At 46.9% G+C, this 21,606-nt stretch overlaps 1 protein-coding gene across 1 annotated transcript in view; it reads right to left on the bottom strand.

The window, feature by feature from the left end:
* Positions 1–21,606, bottom strand: part of LOC122812252 (TLC domain-containing protein 4-like) — a 1,080,923-nt gene that overhangs the window by 1,054,955 nt on the left and 4,362 nt on the right. The gene's annotated exons all lie outside the window — the stretch shown is intronic.

Below are 21,606 nucleotides of genomic sequence, written 5' to 3'. Positions count from 1 at the left end.
AGCATTGGGTACCCACACTACACTCATGCAATACATTCATTGCACAAAACCTACAGAGAAAGAGTGAGAGAGACAGAGAGAGAAACAAACAAATATAATGACAGCCAGCAGCAAAAGCAGCAGCAAGCAGCAAACAGAAAGCAGCAAGCAGCAAGGAGCAAGCAGCAACAAGCACCACTGGCACAGCAACAGCTGCCACAAACACAGGTAATGCAAAGTAGCAGGTTAATCCTGTGTATACTGTGACACCTCCAAATGTATCATAGTTCACTATCTATAGGTATGTCCATGAGATAGGTTGTGTGTACATAGTCCTGAAATATAAACATATGTAATATTGCTGTACATGTTGCCCATACTTAACACTTCCATAGCTTAGCACACAAGGCCAGTTGTGCATATGATGCAGTAGTTCCCAGGGTCAGTAGAGGTTCCTCCTCATTGGTGTGGGACCACTGTGTATGTATGGCACTGTTCAGGTACATATCCTGTAGTATGGCCAGGGATTAATATCAGTCTGTCATGTGGTGCTATGTCCTCCAGGGGTGAATGTAGCACACATCCAGAGATACCATTTCGTAACAGTGATGCTATGTGTTCCGCAATGATGAAGGTGGCTCTCACCTGGACATGTGAGAGGATAGGGAGGTGACAGTCATCTGGGATAACTAATACCACATGTGTAGGAGAATGGGGGGGTACCTGCACCTAAACTGTCTGCAACAATGTTGCCAATATCTGTGCATTTGGTGAATGTGAAGCATCTTAACACTGCTGACCACAGATGCCTTGCTGTCATGTGAATCTGCCCTGTGCTGCAGTAGCCTCCTACTATTGTTATACAATATGCCTGTATCTGTACTCCACTGGACAGGATTAATAAGTGGTGTGCAGTTGTTCTGGGTTAGATATGTGTGTGCACAGTACATGCAGTGTGTGGGATGTCTGTGGTAAGCATATGCAAAGGTGCTGGCGGTGTGTGTTGTGGCTTCCACTGGTCCAATGGGCTGCATGGATAGCATCACTGTCATAACTACTGAATAACTGTGTAATTAAATGCATACATAGCAAGGTAGTGTACTGTGCTTGTGGTGTTGTTCGGATTTGTAAATCCAGGCTGAGTAATGTGTGCACATCACAGGGTTGGGTTGGATGGCAACACACATCCAGTATGTAGGGATGAACACCCAGAATGTGTCAGACATGTCGCCTGTGCAGAAGTATCCGGCCATTACCTGTGCATCCCCCACAACACACACACATGCAACATATGGCAGAAGTACTATAGCAGTACACACATGTTCATAGGTTCATACTAGACTATTTGCCCTAGGGCATTGGTAAGCCTAGTAGAATGTGTTTGTCTTTCGCCACCCAATTACAAGTTATGCTGCTATGCCCTTGTCCGATGTTAGTATACTATGCCTCCGTCTAACAGTGACATAGAAGTGATACCTGGGGTACAACTATGATCTACATCCAGTCATCCAGATTCCTATGGAAGAGAGTCAATGAGGGACTCTGCCTAACCTGTAGTGTGAGCTCATTACAGAGTGAAGGGAGCCTCTCGGTTAGGAATATGCCCCTCCAGCATGTCCATGTATGTCAGTGCTGAGGTCCAGCTCTCCTGAGCATGTGGCTGTATGGGACTCTGATTGCCTGAGGTGCAGCATGTTCATTACTGCTGGGTAGGACATGGCTGTATATGGCACGCACAGATTGCCTCTGAACAGGCAATAAGCCACTGAGTCCAGCTGGATTTACTTTACCTGGGCAGCATATGACATCTGTGTGAGCCATTGCATCCCCTTGATGAGGTACTGTTGTCCTGTACCAGTTGCTGTGGGTGTCTGGTTAGGTACATCCCAAAAGGTGCATTATACGCAATTATAGGCTTGATGATGGATGAGTAAAGAGGCACAATGACCTCCACTGCCATACATGTGAATCCCTCATGATTAGCTGGGCTATATAACATGTCTCTCAATCCACATTGGCCATGTGGTTGACAAATGACAGACCGCTACCATGTTTCTTCCCCAGGTCCCCAACTCGTCTTCTGTACTCAATGGCCTAACACCTATGTTGTACTGTGCCACCAATCTGGAGGCGTGGGAATCTGCATTGAATACTGCTACTCCCGCTCCTTTGTTCAAGTGTTGGGGCTCACAAGAATGGTAACAGCTATAACCTGGTAGTACTGGTGTGCTCCTGTGAAACCTGAAACAGGTTCATGTTAATGCACAGATATCGATGTCCAGAATGTCAAGTAGGGTTTTGAGTGCGTGCATCCTTAGGTCTAGACTTCTGGTGTTGAGTAGCATCACTCTTACTTCCTCATCCTTTGTGATACAAATGGATGTGGGTTTGCCTTATGAGCCTTGCCTAATACAGGCACTATGGGTGTAGCAAGAGGCTCCGCCAAATTCCAATAGGACAGGGCTGACAGGTGCAAGCTGTCCCTAGCAAAGCATACCACCCCAAGATGGCAGGCATTGGCACACCTGTGAATGACACCAGTATGTCAGTCAATTGTTGGAAGGGATCATCGTGCCTTGATATTGTGGCATGGTTCTAGGTGAGGGTAGGATGCTACTCAAGGTCAGGGTCAAACTGTCTTGGGCTACGTGCTCAGAGAGCTCTGTACTGTCTCATGTCATGTAGTCCAGGGAGGAATGTGTCAGGCCATTCACACCAGCATGGACATTGACTGAGTCATACCTGTACTTGCCTTGGGGTTACCTGAGTGTTTGTGTTATGTGGCAGGTCATAGTGGCCAACAGGCTGCACACCGTGACCCTCACCTCGTTAAGCCTGGTGAACATGATGTTAGTGTGCCTGATGATAGAGGCACCTAGTACAGGTGTATGAGGTGTGTTGTTTACTGTTAATGGCTGTGAGTGTTCAGCACATTGGCTTTGTGTGATATGTGTTGCACATGTTCGTTTCCGTGGTAGTGGTTGCATGGATGTCTGCTTAGGAGGTCTCTGCTGCATAGGCATAGCTGTGGTCCGAGCCTACAAGTATGTTCATGTGTGATCATGTGTTAGGTCCGCTGTTGTGGTAGGTCTATGTGAGACTGGAAGTGTAGTGTGTGGTCTCCTTGGCCACCTGACTGGTTATGGCGGTATTGAGTAGACAGAGCCTAGCCTCCAGTTTGGTATATGGTTGCATCACTCACATGAGATTGAATTTGTTGTTAGGAGGAGGGGGTTGTCTGTGTACATGCATCTGTTCCAACATTGTCTCTGGAGTACCACACTCACCAGCTGGACTGGGGAGGGAACTGACCTCTGGACATGCTAGAATACTATTCTGAATTCTGTAATAATTAATGATTGAAAACAAGGTCCAGTGGGGAGTGAGGGTGTACTGACATTACCTACAACTGCTGACTGATATAAAAGCGTCAGTGAGCAAGTGCCAGGTAACCTAAGTGCAATGTGTCACAATTAAGTAAATGCAACAATGAGAAGCAGTCACTTGCTGTCATGTGTAACATGGAAATACGTACAGTTAGCAATGCAGATATCAGTAGTGAGTCACTGATGTGTTGACAAGCTGTGTACTATGTGGAAGTAGCATACCAGTGAAATAACAAGCTAACAAATAACAAGCATATAAACAAAGGTAGATCCAGGAGGCCTGGATGTAGTGGTTGCTACAGCAAACAAGGTGTAGCAATGTCAGTAAGATACAGCTCAGATATGCAGGCACTATAAACCTGAAACCAGATGTCCCCAGCTATGAATGGCAGAGTACAGCCTATTGTCACACACGAGTGCAGACCACAAACCTTGTTAATGTTAAATAACTGGCCTGAAGGCCAACTGCCCATACCAGAACTAATGCACTTGTACACTGGGCCCTCAATCAGCAGTTCCCAACTTCAATGGATGAAAGATATGTGTCCTGCCACCACAGTGCTTGCCACCAACCTCCCTAATGTAAAACAACTGGTCTGAAGGCCAAGTGCTTAGTACAAATGACATAGAATGATAGCTACATTGTAATCAAGTTTTAACCAAGCAGTAATAAGTAGAAGTTAATACTCCCTGTATAGAATGTGTACCATGTATTGTTGAGATACTATGCTGATAACCTGTTTGTGTACCTTTCCAGCTTGACATGGCTCCACAAAGGAACCCATCATATTCTGCTGCAGAGGATGACGTGATTCACCAGAGCCTGGTGCGTGACTATGCCATCCTGTTCTCACGCACCACCCAGAATCAGCAGGAGAGGTCTGTACTGTGGCAAAACCTCGTTAGCAGGATAAATGATGTTGGCATGCATGATAGGACATATGAGCAGGTGAGACATCACTGCAGTGATTTGATAAGAAATGTCCGCCAGCGTGCTGCAGATATCCGCAGGCAACAGGTTGCCACAGGTGGGGGGTGGCCACACATCCCCTCACCAGACAGGAGGGGCTACTGCTAAGTGTTGTGGATCCAGCCCCAGAACAACAACAGCAACACCCATGCATCATGATGGAGGTTGGATCCACACAGCAGCAAGACACCGAGCGTGCAGGTAAGATGCCATATTCATTTATTGTTATTACTTTTACATTTGTTGTCCCAGATAGTCTAGCTGGATATATGTCCATTTTCAGTAGAGGCCTGTGGAGAAAAGCTCCACACATAACGTAATAAAGGCAGACAGACAAGTTGTTAATACAGACAGCCAACATGATAAAATTGTACACCAGCCTGTTAACTAAATCAACATACATGTAAGGAACTCAAACAGTTTAGAGTCATACACAATGTACCGTTGGTTTAAAAGCAACCCTACCTAAAGCATAACGGTTATGCAATAAGGCAAAAGCCAGATACATAATAGTTAGGGCTCAGAAAGGTAGAGAAGTAGAAGGAGTATGAAAGATACAATGATATGGAAGAGGCAGGAGTCAAGAAGGGAAGTGAGGAAAAGAAGGAAGACAGTCAAGAGGATGTGGGAGGGATGGGAGAAGTAGGTCAGAGCATAGAAGGACATCAAGGTGAAAGAAACAGGGTAGAAGCTAGTTTCTATGCACAATGAGGGGTTAAAGGTAAAGAGAGAGGGTAGGGAGAGGGACGTTTGCCTGTACTCCAAGAAGAACAAAGCCAGTGGTTTTGGAAGTACTGTTTGAGGTGTCGTTTGAAGAGAGGTAAGGGTGAGATTAGAGTTAACCCCTGGTATGTACATATGACTGTTCTGTACACTGTTACTTCATGCACGCATAAGGTGTGCATGTGGTATGTATCTGTCATCATGATATATATACAGACATTATGTGCAGCTGATGTGTATAAGGGAACTAGTGTACTACTGTACTGTATCATGTGCAAAACAAATGGCACACATGTGCCCACTGACATTACTCTCTTCACACTTCCAGGTCCCTCCCATGTAGCAACGAGGCAGGCCATACATGCTGGTGAGTCTTTTTAACATTATCTGTAAAGCAATTTATAAAACTAGGAAGAGTAGTGTAACTCTATAGTAGACTTGCTGGTGACTGTGTTCACAATACCCGTAATACAGTTGTAGTAGATTGAGTAGTGTAACACGGTACTGATGTTTGTGTTTACTGTGGGGTGTGCATGTGTGCAAGCGTGCCTGTGTCCAAGTGTGCATGTGTGTTAGTGTCCATGAGTGCATGTGTCCATTTCTGAATGTGTGCATTAGTATTGAAATGCATCTCTGTCAAATATGTATGGAGACTGTAATCTGTGTTCCATGTTTTCCTCCTGTAGGTTCTGGTGCTGCTCTGGTGACCTGCAGCAGGGAACCTGAATCTTGTGTCCCAGGTACTGATGATGATGAAATGTCTGTAATGGTGCAGGAAGGTGTGTCTGGGTCCACCATTGGTCAGCCAATTGACAGTACACAGCTTTCAACTCCGTCAATGCGCACAGTCATCCTGCCGTTACATCCTTTGTCACCATTGTCCCTAGGTGATGGACAGTCTGCAGTGGGCATAGATCAGGGTAATGTGGTACCTGTGGTACATGCATCCCCATAAGGCAGCCATGAGCAGGGGCCTCCAATGGTACCATGCAGACAGTCGCCCATGGGTTCTCGTGGGGGCATCCGTGGCCGTACTGCCTCTGGCCGACGTGCCCAAGGAGGTATGTCAACCTCCACTATGTTTCGAACTGTCATGCAGGCACAGGCACGTATGGAAAGGTACACCAGACAGGGTCTGAGGGAGCTGATAGAATGTCGCACAGCCATGACAGATGGCATGCGTGACGTTGCGAATGCTATCTGTAACTTCACAGATGTCATTGACAGACGTTGTGGGGGCATAGAACAGCTGCTCCACAACCAGATGTCCATGAGCCAGGGCAATGGTGTGCGTTTGCGACGTCGACGTGGCCGTATGCCAGCAACAGCTGGCAGTGGCCGCGGACGACAACAGGCCCACTCGCGCACCTCAAGTGCCAGCATCAGCCCCAGCAATGCTGGGTCTGTGCTGTCATCAAGACGCCCCAGGAGACCACGTGCATGTGGCTCTGGACAGTCCCAACAGGGAACTGTGTCCAGTCAACACACCCCTGCTTCCGATGACAGTACCCAGTCTGGGTTAGTACCGGATATGGCCCGTAGCACCCCTGCCAGGCACAGGTACCGTGTCCGTGCCCACAGACACTGATCTGGATGACCTGACAGGTGCAGTCTGTGGCTGTCCACAAAACCCTGTACATGGCAGCCATTATGTGGGACTGTGTGCGTGCTTACACACATGCAGAAACCTAACACCTAGGGCAAACACATACACACACACACTGCACCAACATCGGTCCACCCTGTACTGCTGCCCCTCACAAACACACATACACACACATGTCAATTGGTGTTACCAGTGGCTGGCTTGGGCATACCTAACCCACACCCTGTGCATATGATGACACTGTGCCACCTCCTGCATACTACAACATCGGTGCAGGTAAAGGTAAACACGTTGCTGATGCACAGGGTGACTACATAGATGTGTATAAGTAGTAACATGTTGGTAACTGTTCACTGTTCCAGTATAATTGTGTGTATATCCCAGCAGTCCTGCTGCAGTAACTGTATGACTGTCCTCAATTGTTATATGCACCCATACTACTTACCAAAGTGTACCAGCTGCACACCATCACATGCTAACATTGACTATGGCAATGCGCATCTTGTGCTGTTACGTAGATTCAGCTATATATAACTGTTCTGTCACACATGCATTTATACACACCCTGCTACCCACACACATGCACACGCTCACCTGCCATTCCCATTATTTATCACCCTACATGAGTAGCTGTTGATACATGACAGGTACACATTTGAGAAGTGCACTATGTTGTTTACTACTGGCGTCCCCTTCTCTACCTGTACTCACAGGGTGCAGGCAACCTCATCGGTTGAAAGATGTAATGTGCATCAGGTACTGTAGTACCCTGATTGCCACATCAAACATGTTTCCCATATGGAAATGCACACACAGACACATCCCACATCCACACACTTGCCACATTCAGGCTTCAGAGCACTATCTAGGTATATTTGGGTACATGTGCGTGTTACAGTAGCATTAACACTATACTGAGTACTGGCAGTTGTCTGTTGTCATGTTGTCTGTATAGAATAAAAGAATTGTTTGATTATCCTACTCTGTTTTGTGGACATTACTTGAAGACGTGTTACCTTACATGTGTTATTGGTACCACCACCTTCTCTTTTGTAGTTTTGTTTGTATAGGGTGCTATCAACATCACTGCTTGTGAAGGGTAATGACCACCCTGCAGTGCATAGCCCCATGTGGCAAAAGCCACATCCCACCCCATCATTGTGCACACACACTAACCCCACCAACAGTAAAACACATACTTTCCATTTGCAAGATTCAAACCCATACCTAACTGTGTTATGACAGTAGAAACAGACACATTAGCAGAGTGTGCTATTTGCAGTAGTTGGAGAAATCCCTACTAACGCTGTACGTAGAGGGTGCTAACATCATCTGTGTGTAGGAGGAGGGATGTGCACCCTGTAGTGTGTTCTCCCAGTTGTCAAAAGGCAGTTAACCCTCCCAGCATAGTGCACACACATAAACCCCACTCATACTAACACACATACATTCCTTTTGCAGGATTCAAACCCCTACCTAACTACGTTATGACACTGGAGAAAGACGCATTAGCAGAGCGTGCTATGCGAATTACTGGAGGACTTTACTACAGGTAATATAGTTATACAGTCCTGACATCATCAGTGTTTCAAAAGGGGAATCTGCATCCTGTACTGTACTGTCACAGTTGCTAATAAGGACATTTCCAACACACACATCGATGTGTTTGAGGTTTGCATATGTGGGGGATCCAGTACTCCAGTGTGATGAGTATATGGTTTGATTGCAACAATGAGGGATATACTCCGAGTGGTGAGCTGTTTGTACTCATGGTTGTGATGATCAGGTCTAGTATATCTGCCCCTCTTGTGGGAAGGTTGGTTACCTGTTCCATAGCCAAAGAATGTATGATCTATGGGAACCCTAGAGCTTGGGTATTGTGGCTTGTGTAATGTTCACAGTCTATGTTTGGGTAGCTGGCGTCACCCAGTATGATGGTGTTTGCAGAGTAATCTAAACTGTCCTGTGTCAGCATGAAGGCTGTGTGGGAGTCCTGAGTTTGAGAGGGTGCTGTAAGAGCTCCTCTGTGTCTCTTGCCATGTGGTCCAGGGAGGTACGTCTCAGGTTGTTTGCACCAGCATGGACAATGTCTGCCTCATAGCTGTACTTGCTGTGGAGTGACCTGTGTGCCTGTGTTATGTGGCACATGCTATCACCCGACAAGTAGCTAACTGTGACCCTCACCTTGCTCTGTCTGGAGGGCGGCACGTCTGTCAACAGCTCATGTCAAGCAAGTTCACACCCTCATAAATGATGTGGAAACCTTCAAAGGCCCAAGGCCTGTTGACAATATGGACCAGACTGCAGATACCTCTATAAAGGCATTCTATGGACACATTCAGGAATGCATGGATCATGAAGCCATATATGAAAGCATGACCCAATTCTCCAAAGGCAGATGTCCTGGGTGCCGGACACCAGCCATAAACACACTATACAATAGAAGGATGACGCCACTACATGATACAACAACCTCCCAAAATGTGAAGGCACCACTGATGAGTATTAGAAGACAACTACAGGCACCCATATAATTGTCTAAGGCCATCTTTGTGAGAGGGTTCCACAAGCCACTGAGGATAATCACAAGGCTGCCTGTAGTTATGTTAGTAACCTGGGTGGTACTACCCAGATATGCTCAGAGGTAATCCAAGATGTCACACAAAATACAAAACATGCAGACATTGCCATCATCCTAGTGGGCAGGTTCAATGCTGCCTTCTCCCCCCACCACACCAAAAGGGCACATATGTCTCGTGGCACAGTGCTGCCCCCCCTGACATCACAGATGCTCAGGTAAGAGATGCCCTTCCCAAAGCAATAAACACTGCATCAATGGGACCAGACAGTGTCCCAGGCTGTGTCCTACATGAACCACGAGAAGAGCTACACCCAGACATAACACCACTGTTCAATCCCAGCCTTAATACACGGTATGTGGCCAGAGAGTGGCATACAGCAACAGTGGTCCCTCAACATTCAGGTGGTGCCTTCACGGATCCTGGACACTACTCGACCCATATGTTTGACTAGCTTTGTCTGCAAAGCTATGGCAAGGATCATCATGAACCTCACATATCTAGATATTGTGGACCTACAGACATGTCACCATACACAGTTTGGCTTTGTCAATGGCAAATCCTGCCTCTCCAACCAGTTTGATTTCTTTGAAACAGTCACCAAGGCCACTGTCAAGGGGAAGGAGGTGTACACAGCCTACCTGAACCTTGCATAAGCCTTGGATACAATACCCCAGTTGTAAATTCTAGGGAAGCTCACCAGTGTACATATTAACCCCTATGTCACTATGGGTATTGCACAGTGGCTCAAGGGCAGAACACACATGGTAGAATTGCTGGAGCCATGTCAGCCTCCAACCTGGTACAAGTGGTGTCCCACAAGGCACAGCCCTGGGAGCTGTCATCTTCATTATATATTTATCATAGGTGCAGGCCAACATGGAAGTACTGTGGCTCAGCAAGTCACAGGTGACTGCAAACCGGACACCATAATCAACTCACCAGCTAACACACGCACCCTCCAAAAGGGACTCTTGGAAACACACGACTTGTGCCACAGCCATGGCCTCAACGTGAATGACAGGAAGCATATAGTCATCCCCTTTGTCAAACACAGAGTGACCACAACGTACCACATATGTGTTAATCCATTAAGTGCAGACGAAGGAATTATGGACCTTGGGGTACACAGGTTGATAGCATTCTACCATTTGACAACAACATGGACAAAGTGGTTAGGTAAGCATGTTATATGGGCCACATCATCATGGGATCCACATGTAGATCAGGGGTGGACATTGTGCCCCTTTACTCATCCCTCATCATGCCCATAATTGACTATGATGAACCTGTCGGCATGCACCTTACCAGACACCTGCAGCAACTGGAGATACCACATATGTACCTCGACAAGGGGATCAAAGGGCTCAAACAGATGCCACATACTGACTGGTTAAAGTAACAGCAGCTCTACTCAGTGACGTACTGCCTCTTCATAGGCAATCTGTGCCTGACACAGAAGGCCAGGTCATACCCTCAGTTAATGGCCATGCTGCATCTCAGAATATCCAGATCCCACCAGGATACATGCTGGAAATACTTGAACCTCAGGAGTGATATACACAGGACATGCTGGAGGGGCACATTCACAACTCAGAGGCTCCCTTCATTCCTGAATATTATCCCAATTGAGGTTAGGCAGACTGACTCAGTGACTATCTTCATGAGTGATATTAATGACAGGATGTGACATTGTAGGGTTACCCTGGGTATCACTTATGTGTCACTGTGAGACAGAGGCACAGTATACTAACCTTGGAAAAGGGCATAGCAAGACAGATTCACAATGCATGTTGAAAGGCACACACATTCTGGCTAGGTGGATACATGCCCTGGGCAGACATCCCTGTACGAACCTATGGACCTATGTATCTTTATCACCATTGTCCCTATGTGCTGTTAATCACCAGTGTAATCTCAATACTATGGTAGCATGTGCAAAGGTCAGTTGTCAGTCACCTCTATGGTACAGTTGTGGAATATGTGTGTCATGTAGTAATGTCACAGCTGCCACATGTACACAGTCAACCCTATCCCCTACCCATGGATGTACATCACATGTATGAGATGGAAACACATGGCCAAACTGTGGACCAAGCACTCTGAACCCAGTACTGGCATAACCTGACTGGTGGCATGAAATACTACAGTGACAGCAATACCAATCTGATGTGGACCTACACGGACAGCAATACAAGCATGGAAACACAACAGGTCAGTTGTGAAGCCTAAGGATAGCATCCTGCATGACTGGCACACATCTCTGCAGCTGGCACACAGGCATACATTAGGCCTGCACACAGCATGCATAACACATAGCACACAAATCCTGTGTGTCAAACAAGCACAGTCTGTACAGCTATACAACACTACTGCCACAGTTGTGTTAGGTACCTTTATTGTCCAGTACAGTGAGAACATGCTCACCAGGCTGGAAAAGGTGTAGGTCACAGTGATATGCTCATGGGGCACTATGGTTCACCACATAACACAAACATACAAGTCAGTCAGATGCATGGACACATATGACTCAGTCATTGTCCATGCCACCACAGCTGATGTGGGATGTCCCTCACTGGGATACATGATAGGGAACATGGAAGGGATCACTGAGCAAGTGACACAGGCTGGTAGACCCCTGACTTTGGTTGGCATCAGACCCTCACCAGGGATTCTGACAAATTACTGAATGCTAATGACTTAGTGTAGCTACAAAACCCTAGCTGAATGGTTCTTAGCATGCAGTCACTGCATTGCTATGGAACACTGTCTTACCACTCCCACAACAGGTGAAAACATGCAGCTCCTGTACATCAACAACATGTAGACTATATGCCCCAGACCAGGTGTGCATCCCTCACTACTAGGCTGATAGCATCTACATCTCACACTGTATGTACACATCCCATATGCTGCACCTGCACAGAAGACCATGGTCATAATGTTACTCTGTGCAAATACCATGTATTCACATGTGGCAGGCATCACACATGGTAACTATTGAAGGTCACAGGTACATATGTGTATTTGGTACACACATACATCATGTGTGCATTGCCATAACTGGTTTAATCAATGTCTTGCATTATTGTGAGTGACAACCCACACACATGGGCATTCTGTGTGTGCAAAACACACGTGGCATGTCTGTAATCAAAAGCCATACATAATTGTGATATCGTTTAGAAAGGGGTATGTGCATCCTGTGGTGTGTTTTCCCAGTTGCCAAAAGGGATGTTTCTTTCATACACACTTACCCCCTTCACACACACTTGCCACCTGCTGGATTCAAACCCCTACCTAACTATGTTATGACACTACAGACGGACGCATTAGCAGAGCGCGCTATTCGGATTACTGGGAGGTTTCCTTTCCCCTGATATACTTATAGGGTGCTGACATCATCAGAGTTTAGAAAGTGGAATGATCATCCTGTGGTGTATTTTCCCAGTTGCCAAAAGGGACGTTTCTTTCATACACACTTACACACACACTTACCCCCTTCACACACACTTGCCACCTGCTGGATTCAAACCCCTACCTAACTATGTTATGACACTACAGACGGACACATTAGCAGAGCGCTATTCGGATTACTGAGAGATTCCTTTTCTCCGATATACTTATAGGGTGCTTACATGATCAGTGTCTAGAAAGGGGAATGAGCATCCTCTGGTGTGTTTTCACAGTTGCTAGGAGTAAATTTGGACCAAGTGTGTGAGCATGCCCAGTTCAGCCTTCCCATGGCATGTTGTGTGAAAGATGTCTCATTTATCTAAGTGTGTGAGCATGCCCAGTGTGGGCTTTACATATGTTGAACTCTGCAGCCCATCACATTTGTGGATGAGTGTGACCTTCAACAAATACCTCCAGTTTATGGTTGTGTGTTCTGTGCCATGTTGTGTAGTTACTGTCCGAATGTTTTTTGTGTGAACAAAACAGGGAGTATACTGTGCCTGCAGGTTTTGCATGGGATACTTTGCACACAATTGTCAACATCCGTTCATACTGACCTAACACTGTAGCACTGTATAGTGTAGTGTTTCAGTACTTTCACTGTGGTGGTCAGTATCCTGGGCTTTAGTCCTATCACCGCTTTACATTTCCATAGTGTGCACAACAGCCTGGTTAGGGTCCAGTTGTGCACATCTGCACAAAGGCAGTGCCTCTACAGACCCTGGTAATTACTGCCCCATAAGCTTAACAAGTGTAGTCTGCAAATCTATGGAGAGGATCATAATTGAGCTCATAAACAAAGATATAGGGGACATGCAGACATTGTACCCATCCCATTTTGGCTTGGTCAGGGGCAGATCATGCCTTTTGTACTGGGTTGACATCTTCAAATTGGTCACTTAGGCCATTGTTGGGGAAAGGCAGTCCACACAGCCTACCTTGGCCTTGCAAACACTTTCAACACAATACCCCACTCAGGTATTGTGGTAAACCCTAACAACTGAAATGTAAACCCATATGTCTCAAGATGGGTTGCAAACTGGCTTAAGGACGGGACCCACAGGGTTAGAGTTGCTGGCACTATGTTAGACTCCAGGCTGGTCACAGGTGGTGTCACACAGGGCTCAGTCCTTGGCCCCCATTGTTTGTCATGTACTTCCCAGAAGTACAGGCCAACATGGGAGGACTTTGGCTGACAATGTTTGCAGATGACTGCACACTGGGCACCATGGTGGACAGTGCATGACACACGGATATCCTTCAGAAGGGACTCACAGTAACTGATAGCTGGTGCCAGGGCCATGGCCTGAAGTCAAAGTGCACAACATGTGTAGACATACCCTTCAGGAAAAGCAAGGTGACCCCAAGCTACCATATAGGTGGCAATCCTTTAAGCACAGAGGAGGTTATCATGGACCTGGGGACCCAGGTTGACAGTCGCCGTTCTTCTGAGACTCACATTGCTAAAGTGGCTAGAAAGACCTTCTACATTGCCCACCTGCTCAGGATGGGATTCACATCCAGATCTAGTGGGTCATTGTTCCCCTGTACTCTTCACTTATCAGACCGGTGATCGAGTCGAATGCCCTATTCTGGCTGTATGTCACCCAACATCTGCAGCAATTGCAGACACCCTGAATGTCCCCACCTAAAGGATCAAGGAACCCCAACAGCTGTCATATGCTGCCAGATTGAAGACACTCCCACTCTATTCACTCACATACCGTCTGCTTAGAGGTGACATGTGCCTGACATGCAAGGCCATGTCCAAACAGGGATTAATGGACATGCTCCACCTCAGAATCGGCAGATCCACCTGAACCACTAGTGCAGGTGACTTACACCTTAGCAGGGTTGTATGTTGGACATGTTGGAGGGATGAAGTTATCACCCAGAGACTCCCTATGCTGTGTAATACAATCCCGGTCCATGTGAGGCAGAGCACCTTGCTGGCTGTGTTCAACAGGTATCTTGACCTGTGGATGGAAGGTCATACGTTTAACCCGGGGATCGTCATGGTGTCACTGCTGGAGAGAGGCATGACACAATAATGGGCACAGTACTGTTTCCATATAATGGGTGGTGTATGCCAATGAACTCTGTGCTAGGCTTATACCTGCCTTAGGGAAGATAGCCTAGTATAAACCTATGTACCTATGAACCTATCTGACCATGTTGCATTATGTTCAGATGTGAACTACTTACAACAGCCTCATCCAACATCAGTAGTGTATTCCACAACATGGGTGTACATTGGCGAACACTACCGATGTGCCCTAGGCCATTTCTAATGCTAGTCGGAGAGTGTGTTTGTCCATCAACACATTGTAAGTGAAGTTTGCCATGACATATGTCTTGTTTAGTATACTGTGCCTCTGTCTACCTGTGACATAACATTGATACCCAGGGTAAACCTCCCATCTCCCATGCACTCATTAGGATTCCTGTTGAGGGACTCAATGAGTGTCTCTCTGGACAACCTGTACTGGTAGTTTACTGATGTGTGGGGGTGGCTTCTGTGTTTTGGATAAGGCAGTACAGCCTGTCCTATATATGTCAGTGCTGGGGTTCAGGTCCCTCATGTGCATAGCACCCTGCCATTCAGATTGTACAAGGTGCAGCATGTGCATTGATTCCAGCTTGGACATGGCTTTCTACATCAGGCACAGCTTGCATCTGGGTGGACAGCATGGCAGTGTGTGGAGCTGCACTCTGTTTAATCAGACTACACATTACATGTGTTCCAGCTCTGTCATACTCCTGGTGAGGTACTGTTGTGGACTTTACAGGTGCTGGATGTGTCTGCATGAGGTACACCCCACAGGGGCTGTTGTGGTCATTTCTAATGCTGATGAAAGATAACTGCAGAACCACAATGACCTCCCCTTAGCTAGATGTCAGACAGCATGGACCATGCAATCACAAATACAAACAGGACCCTCTCCGCAAAGGGAAAGTGTCCTGTCTGGTGGACCCCAGCCATAAACAAACTGTATGACAGATGACGGTTACTAATGCAAGACAGAGCTACATCTCCAAAAGGGAAGACAGCTGTGATCAGCACTAGTAGAAAGCTACATTATCTCATAAAGACATGCAAGGTCAACTTGGGGACATAAATCACCAAAGACAATGAAGGTAACCACACTGATTTCTTCAGTTATGTCAGACACCTGGTTGTGAACCCTCGGATATGCTCAGAGTTGGTACACAACAACATATATTCCAGTGACCTGACAGATATTGGCAACATTCAGCGGACAGCTTCAGTGCGATTTACCCCCTCCCTCACCCCCAAAAGAAGATAGTTATCACTGCTGTATGTAACCTCACTGTCATCTTGGATGTCCATGTGAGAGCCACACTCAGCAAAGACAAGTACACAGCATCCATGAGACCTGCTGGTATCTCCAGTTGCATGCTATGTGAACTCCAGAAGGGGCTGGACCCGTTGATACAACTGCTATTTAACCTTAGTCTTGCTACAGGATATGTACCTGAACACTGGCGTACAGCAACAGTGGTCCCACTCCACAGAGGAGATGCCTCCACAGACCATGGCAACTACCACCACACAAGCTTAACCAGCCTTGTCTGCAAAGATATGGGAAGAGTCATTATGGAGCTCTTACACAGACACATTACTGACCTACGGACCCTTGTTCCCACCTAGTTCAGCTTTGTACAGGGCAGATCCTGCCTTTTGCACCTAGTTGACTACTATGAAACTGTCAGTAGGGCCATCGATGAGGGCTACGCAGTCCACACAGCCTACCTGCACTTGGCTAAGGCCTGTGACACAATACCACACTCAGGCATCATAGCCAAGCTCAACAGCTGACATATAACGGCATATGTCGCAGGATAGGTTGCAAAATGGCTAAGAAACAGAACCCATAAAGTCAACATTGCAGGTGCCTTGTCAGATTCGAAGCCAGTCACAGGTGGTGTCCCACAAGGATGTGTCCTGGGACCCTCTTAATTGGTATTTACTTTTCAGATGTGAAAGCAAACATAGGGGGGTTGTGGCTGACAAAGTTTGCAGATGACTTCAACCTAGGCACCATAGTGAATACATCAGCCGGCACACAAATACTACAGAATGCCGTCACAAAGGTGGATAGCTGGTGCCAGGCGCATGGCCTGAAACTGAATGCAACTGATGTGTATTCATCCCCTTTGGGAGGAACAAAGTACCCACAGATCAATACATAGACAGCAACCCACTGAGCACAGACAACAAATCAGACACCTGGGGACACATGTAGATAGTGACATCTCTTTTGACACCCCTGTTGCCAAAGTGGTTAGGAAGACTTTCTATCTTGCCCACCTTATCATGGAGGGTTTTCCATCAAGATCATAGGAGGTCATTGTTCCACTATCCTTCTCCCTTATCAGGCCCATGATTGAATACAAAGCCCCATATGGTATGTACCTCACCCAGCAATTGCAACAGCTGGAGACACCCCAAAAGTACCTACCATGAAGATCAGGGTTCTTCAACACATGTCATATGCTTCCAGAATAGAGGAAATCCAGCTTTGTTCAGTGTCATACCGCATACGTACAGGTGACCTATGCCTGACATACAAGACCATGTCCAATCAGGATCTGGTGGACATGCTCCACTGCAAGCAATCCAAATCCACCAAAGCCATGAGAGCTGAGGATTTGAACCTCAGCACATACATGTATAGGACATGCTGGAGGGACAGAGTCATAACTCAGAGGCATCTCACATTCTAGCAGAGTATCCCAGTCCATGTTTGACAGAGTCCCTCACTGACTCTCTTCAGGAGACATCTGGACAACTGCATATGAGACGGAGGCACAAGACAGAGGCACAGTCATGTTATTCAATTACGTAAGGGGGTCATACTGTGTCACTACTAAGTCAGAGGCACAATCTTCAGAATCTATTCTGTACACTTATTACCAGTATAAGGGGTGGCAATAGCCACATCACTATGGCTAGGCTTATACATGCACTAGGGCAGAAGGCCTAGTAGTAGACTATGACACTATGAAACACCGGTGTATGTGTAGCTATTGTCAATCAAACAGTATGATGTGGTTTGGGGGCTTGATATCTCCCTGTATTCCAACATTGTTTTGTCTATTCCTTCTAGCATGTCTAGAGATCAGTTGCTAGTGTCCTCTCCTGCTCAGCTGGTGAACCTGGGAATATTGAGGCAATGTTACACTTGCCTCATGTACACTGACAACCCTCTCCTTCTGCCATAAAACACACATACATGTGAGAGATGCAACTATATAGCCAAAGTGGAGGCTGAGCTCTCTCAACATAGGACTAGCAAGACCAGAGAGAAGGTGAAGGTAACCACACACACATCACAAATCCAGTCTCACATGGCACTATCACAACTTAAGATCATACACATAGACACACAGAGACACTCTCGGAGGCTCTGATCAGGATTCTACCGGAATGGCAGTGGCCACCACAGCAGACACTCACACCACTGCCTCCACAGGGCACAGCACATGCAACACATTGACCACAGAGTCGGTGTGCCAAACAGTCACAGCCCTTAAGGCCAAAAACAATGCCAGACACACTTGTCTATGGTTACTCCATAGTCAGACACACTGACGTCCCGCTCACCAGATTGGGTACGGAGGAGGTCACAGTAAGCTGTCTATCGGGCACTGGAATCCACCACATAATGCAAGCACTCAGGTCACTCAACTGCAAGTACAGGTCTGACCCAGTCATTATCCATGCTGGTGTGAACGACCTGAGATGTACCTCCCTGGACTACATGGAAAGAGACATAGAGGATCCCTCTGATTATGTAGGCCAGGCAGGTATGACCCTGACCTTCAGCAGTATCCTACCTTCACCAAGTATGATGCCACATAAACAGAGACAAGATGATCAGCTGTATTATTTTGCTTAGACTATGGTGTCATTCAAAGGGTGTCCAATGTCTGTCTGCCTGGGACGACATGCTGGACAGGCCACGGTGATTTGCAAGGGACGGCTTGCACCTGTCACCCCTGGGCTTCCGGATTTCGGATGATGCTCTTGCCACCCCCATTGTGCCTTTTTTATGCAAGATTCTGATTCTACACCTACCACCCTAGAACACAGTAAAGGAAGGACACTAAGGGTACTGCTGCTCAATGCCAGAGGTCTCAACCTCAAGCTGCACACACTCTATGCCCTTCTCAGTATGTAGCACATTGATGTCTGTGCTGTGGCTGAAACCTGGTTCACAGCTTCTGACAGCACCCCGGCACTATCGGGTGTTACCTCATATCATGCATTCCGGCACCAGCATCCGGACAACACCAAGAAGGATGGTAGGTGTCCATATTCATCAAGAACACCCTCACCTCATTGTTGGTGGCAACACACGATGCATCGGAGACCATCCAGGTGCCAGTGACCGTAGGCAAGACTGCTCTGCAGTTTGTAGCATGTTACATGCCACCCTCTCAAACTCAGGTACCTCACACAGCTATCCTGCAAACACTGAAGGGGATATATGTATCTCCAAACACCATCCTACTGGGTGATTCCAACTATCCACATATAGACTGGGATCACTAATCATGCCACAACACTCTAACACAAAGGTTCCATGAGTTCATACACTGAAATGCCATGGAACAACTGGTCCCAATCCCCTCAAGTGGAGGCAACATACTAGAACTCATCATCACGAACATGGGGTCACACTGTTCAACACCAGAAGTATACCCATCATTGGTGAGATCAGATCATGGACTACTCTCAGTGGGAGTCCACATCCCACCCACACCCCAGATGGAAAAACAAACAGTGAAGACCTTCTCAAATGCCGACTTCACATTTCTAAGGACTGGTGTGGTCTCTTTCAAGGCCCCAAGCCAGCGGACACCATTACCCAAGCCACTGTATCACTTAGAAATGCCTTCTACCAGCACCTCCAGGACTGCATGGATCAGGCAATCCCAAACAAAACAAAGACTCTTTGTACCACAGGCAAGCATCCAGTCTGGTGGACCCTAGCCATAAACAAGCTCTACAACACAAGGAAGGAGCTACTACAAGATAGAGCGTAATCCGTGGGAGGGAAGACACCCCTGCTCAATGTGAGTAAAACACTGGGTTCCCCATACAATCATCCGAGGCAAGTTTTGAGTGTAAACCCACTCAGCACTCAAGGGACAATCATGAGGCCTTTTTGCCTATGTTTGAAACCTGGGAGGAACTCCCAGATATGCTCAGAATTAGTTGAATGATGTAGATATCACTGCACCTACAGACATTGCCAACATACTGGCTGACAGGTTCATTGCAGATTCCCCCTCCCCAACTGGAGGGTATCTACACCAGAGGATTGTAGCCCCCCAAACATCTCCAATGCTGGGGTGGGAACTGCTCTATCCAAGGCAGAAAACACTTTATCCATGGGACCAGATGGTGTCCCCAGTTGTGTGCTCCATGAACTCAATGAGTAATTACACCCGCAGTTATGGCAGCTGTTTAATCTTAGCCTCACCTCAGGATATGTGCCCAAGGAGTGGCATACGGCAATGGTGGACCCACTTCACAAAGGAGGTGCCTCCACCAACCCCGGAAACTACCATCCCATCAGCTTGACAAGCCTGTTCTGCTAAGCTATGGAGAGGATCATAATGGAAATTATAAATGAAGACATAGGGGACTTGCAGACATTGGATACAATCCAGTATGGCTTTGTCAAGGGCAGATCATGCCTTTTAAACTTGGTTGACTTTTTCAAAACAGTCACCCAGGCCATTGACGTGGGCAAGGCAGTCCACACAGCCTACCTTGACCTGGCAAAGGCTTTTGACACAATACCCCACTCAGGTATCATTGAAAACATCACCAGCTTAATTGTGAACCCATACATCACAGCATGGGTTGCAAACTAGCTAAGTGACGGAACACACAGGGTCAAAGTTGCTGGTGCCATGTCACACTCCAGAGCTGTTACAAGTGGTGTCCCACAGGGCTCAGTCCTGGGCCCACATTTGTTCAGCATCTACTTTTCAGACGTACGAGCAAACACAGGAGGATTATGGCTGACAAAGTTTGACGATGACTGCAAACTGGGAAGCATAGTTGGAAACCCATCTGACGCAGACATCCTTCAAAAGGGTCTCATAGACACGGATAACTGGTGCCACAGCCATGACCTTACATTAAACACTAAACAATGCATAGCCATACCCTTCAGGAAGAACAAGGTTACCACTACTTCCCATCTAGGTGGCAATCCTCTAAGCACAGAGGAGGTTATCAGGGACCTGGGCACCCAGGTTGACAGTAACCTTTTGTTTGACACTCACATTGCCAGGGTAGTTTGGAAGGCCTTCTACATTGGCCACCTCATCATGCAGGGATTCACATCTAGATCAAGGGAGGTCATTGTTCCCCTGTACTCATCACTCATCAGACCAATGATTGCATACAATGCCCCATTCAGAATGTATCTGACCCAACACCTGCGGCAATTGGATGGGCCCACAAATTCCTCAACAGGAGGTGAAAGGATCTCAAACATATTTCTTATGCTGCCCGACTGAAGGAATTCCAGCTGTATTCAGTCACTTACCGTCTGCTCAGAGGTGACCTGTGCCTGACATACAAGGCTATGTCCAACCCAGAATTAATGAACATGCTTCACCTCAAGACCTCTACATCCATCAGAACTACAAGGGCAGGAGACCTAAACCTCAACACAGATATTAATAGGATGTGCTGGAGGGACAGATTCATCACCCAGAGAGTCCCTATGCTGTGGAACAACATCCTGGTACATGTGAGGCTGAGCACCTCACTGGCTTCGTTCAAGTGAGATCTTGACCAATGGATGGGAGATTGCAGGTATACCCCAGGGATAACCTCAGTATCACTGCTTGACAGAG

This window comes from Protopterus annectens, chromosome 9.part0, assembly GCF_019279795.1.
Source record: "Protopterus annectens isolate FY-2018-M chromosome 9.part0, PAN1.0, whole genome shotgun sequence".
Classification (NCBI taxonomy): domain Eukaryota; kingdom Metazoa; phylum Chordata; order Ceratodontiformes; family Protopteridae; genus Protopterus; species Protopterus annectens.
This window is presented reverse-complemented; position numbering and strand designations above follow the sequence as displayed.